The sequence below is a fragment of the Anopheles stephensi genome, chromosome 3, assembly GCF_013141755.1.
Source record: "Anopheles stephensi strain Indian chromosome 3, UCI_ANSTEP_V1.0, whole genome shotgun sequence".
Classification (NCBI taxonomy): Eukaryota; Metazoa; Arthropoda; class Insecta; order Diptera; family Culicidae; genus Anopheles; species Anopheles stephensi.
In genome coordinates this window covers 20,632,570-20,636,663 of record NC_050203.1, presented here as the reverse complement: position 1 = coordinate 20,636,663, position 4,094 = coordinate 20,632,570, and positions in this window count along the sequence as shown.

The following is a 4,094-nucleotide window of genomic DNA, read 5'->3' as shown; positions in this document are numbered from 1 at the left end:
CCGTGCCATGCCTTAGATTACGATCAAAACACCGCCCTTTTGAATACACCGATGGGGCACCGAACTGTAAAACCCACACCCTCTGACCCGTAACACTTCGCGCAACCCGCAACGATAACGATGCGCAGCAAGATGTATTGCTTCCGTGCTGTTCGTTCTTTCGCGCGGGCCGTCATTCGGGTTTTCGCCACAAATCCTTTGCGAAGAAATTTCGTACAATTTATGCAAATCATTCCGTAGAAAGTTGAAGCAAGAAAACTTACCTTTTTTAATGAACGAAGTAGGGAAAAATTCGAGCAAAACTTAGCGAAACCTGCACGATCAGTCATATTTTTCCTCCTCGAATGGCCAAGAAGGGAGAGCATTTCGCCTCACGGCATATTAAAATGTCAAAAAGAGTTTTTTTTTTTTTTTTAAACGGTTTTTGGGTACAACTTTATAATTAGGACCAAAAATGGGAAATGTGTTAATTTGTTGGTGTATGACGTATTTTATCATTAAATGAGAAGTAAGTGGTGAAATTTCCCAGCCGTTTTGAAACTCATTCTGATCATAGAGAGCACTATGGCCAAATTAAATCTCTATTTAGGCAGCTTTTTCTTAGAGGTGGTGCGGGAAGGTGGCCGAGGCTAAAATGGCGCCGGTCACCACACGGCAGGTCCGGGGTTCAATTCCCATCCAGACCGCCTTCTCGTACGCAGGGCTGACTACTTCACTAAGGGTAGCATTAAGTCACAGAAAGTCAGAAATGGCAGGTCGAGACCACTCGAGGTTGTAGTGCCAAGGAAGAGGAAGAAGAAGTTCTTACAGGTTTTTACAAGAAAAAAATGACTCATTTGGTAAATAATACAGTGAGTGACATAAATAAACGGTCATTGGTTGTAGTAGCTTTACATAACATATTTTCGCAATTTTTCAAAAATAATTTGAACTATCTGCTTCAATTTTCCGAACACCTTTTGTTCTAAATTAACTGTCAAAATGACTTGGTTCTATTAAAAACAGTACAGAAAACCCGTAGGCGCTGCAATAACAGTTCGCAGCGGGACGACAATTATTTTCATGAAATCGTGCGTACATCCATGATAAATTGGCGTAAAATTTAAATAGTAATTGTTGCTAAATGTTTTACAAACAAAAAAAAAGTCCAAATTCCCGAACTAAATGAAAAAAATGTCTTTTTGTTCCTTCAGTTTTTTATTCATTTAAAGAATAAAAGTTTATATTAATTGATGATTTCATAATTGATAATTGATGATGATCAACAGTGCTGGATAAAACAATAAGACCACAATCACATAAAAATATAAAATAAGACTGAACGTGACATTATGGACGCCATCTGCAAGATCACGACCCAATTGTTTGTTTAAAACTTTGTTGGAAATTTTATGATGTTGACTACTTTGCTACTTGCTACTGCTACAAAAATTGGCCAGAAATATTGACCAAGAAAGCCAGAAATTGGCAGGCTAAGACTGCTCGAGGTTGTAGTGTAGTGTAGGCTGGTCTTATTATTTTGTTCACCACTGTATATTGGAAGGGACATTTGTTTTAATGTTAATCATATTGAATACATCGAATCGATATAGATTTTGAACAAACTTTCTTATTCTACCAATTAGCAACCGTTTTTTCGGTTACTAGCGGACAGTAACATTCGAGTAGATTGCATGTGCATATAAACTTTCATCCTGTACGTGTACACACTCGGTGGCGTGCCTGATTATAGATTCCTTCACCATATAATGCACTTCATAATACAAAATAAGTAGTTAGCAACCACAACCAGAAAAAAACATCCCCCAAAACCCTGTAAAGAAACACCGTACGAAAGACGTGTTCGTTGTTGTAACAGCACGAGCAAAACCGTCTATCAGCTTTCCCCCGGCCGGCGTTTTGCTACCGTCTACCGGTTCTTATCTTACGGCTAGATCGACGAAATCGACGCAACTCGACGTGCAAGAAGAAGAAGCAGGAACCAAAATGGCACCCTTCTTGGTGCCAGCGTGGCGCGGCTCAGGGTCGTAAAAGGTTGGTCTACACGACAATCTTGCTACCCTACACTACACCGGTGCACCGATTCTGGTCCAGTTTCGATTAAACAAACTTTCCAACGTTCCCTTTCTCCCCCCTCCCCCCTGTAACGTGTGCCTTTAGCCGGAAAAGGTTCTTGGGGTTAGAAAACCGCTTTTCCTTCAACCTAAAACAACGCGCTTGTGGAGCTTATTACGAGGATGTTTTTCCAAGTGTGTAAATAAATAACATTTCATACTCGGTCTCGAAAGGTGGTTGAAATTATAAATTCACCTTTCTTTCAGCAATCATTAGAACGTTTTAGCTCGTGAGACAAATAATCCTCCTTGCTTCAATCACTCCCTGGTGGATCGTTAGCACCGTCCAATAATCGGACCTGGCTCGGCTACTGTCACAACCAAATCTGCGCACACAACATCATCACCAACAACAATAAATTAAGCTCTGGTTTTATTTTCCAAAAGTGTAATATTCCACCGCAAAACCATGGTAATTATAACTCCGGCCCACCGGCACTCCCGTTCCCTTTCGGAGTTTTCCACGTAGTCACGCACACAGACACGCAAAATGTCATTAAATTAGTGGGTTGAAGGAAGTAACACGACAAGGATCTGCTGCAACCCCTCCAATGGTGGACAGCAGTCACCGCACCACACCACCCACAAGGTACAATCCTTACACACACACACTTATAGCAGGACCAGCACGGGCAAATATCCTTTGCTATCGTTCGACTTTTGATCGGAGCAAATGCGTCCCGCTCGCATTGGCGCATTCTGCCAGTAATTCGTCCGCAGTGAACGAGCTTCTTCACTCGCGGTTTTCTACCCTTCGCTAGTCGCCCCCATACCATACTCCCCTTTTTGTCACCATGAACTTGTTTTTACTGCTTCCTTCCTCCGTTCGCCATCGCTTGTGACTGTGATGTTGTCAATATGGGAGGGAGCAGTTTTTGAAGTAACAAAAAACAACAAAACATTTCTTGTTGACACGCAAAAGGAAGGCAACGGAGTTCTAAAACACAAAAAAAAACTAACACCCAGCTATCACAGGTATAGGTGAGTCACTGGGAAGCTAATAGCGTAGTTTTTACTAGACTAGACTGAATGGAACGTATCAGCTTTTGGCGTTTGGAAATACCCTATTTGGGATTGGTTTGTGATTTGTACGGTGGAAATTTGTTTTCCCTTTTCTTCCTTCGGCTTGTTTTTTTTTTTTTGTTGCTCGTTCCTGCGGATCAATCAAGCATCAATAACAGGTGCATTTTTTCGGAACTTTTCTATCTTTAGACGGTTTGGATTGGGATGCATTATAAGGGCAAACGAATGAGTATAATCAACCGGAGGGATAGCCAGTCCATTATTTTTTTTTTAATTTTGCAGAAGAATCACTTATATTTATCTGTTTCATGCTTATGCAAAAGCTTTTGCGGCCTAAAAGTATCCTTGATTAAATTTTTATAGCATCTGCTATAAGAAACCCCTATTACAAATTAAGTTTGAAATTCAAAAATTTTAACTATTTTCTTGCTCTTGTGCGCTTATTTTTTTGTATTAATATTTTAAGCTTTTTAAATTTGCTCAATCGCCAGGAAATTGAGATCTCCCAATCCGATTTTACATGGCTTCAACAGCTGTTCCCCAAATTGGGCCACATTTCGATCAGCCGTACCTCTTCACGAAGAGCAACGAAATGGATTAAATAGATTTTGTTTTAGCCAGCTATTCCAGATGATCGATCTCACCTTACAAAACCTTCCCTTTTTTGTTTACAACCGGCCTCCTTCTTTCTCTCTCTCTATCTCTGCCAAACAAAAGACCCATCTGCTCGATCATGTTTGTTGGAGAAACATTAAACGATCGTCTGCCAGCTTCACGATCAGACGAGAGCAACGATGGATCACGCGCGCGCCCCTGTTTTGTAGATCATGATCTCTCACACATGAGCGTGAGCATTTTACAACGTTTCTCACAAAGCCACAGAAAATTGCCCTCTCACTCTAGTTCTACGTCATCGAGGAAAAGCCTTAGCTTTGGGCTTCAATTGGAGGATAAAAA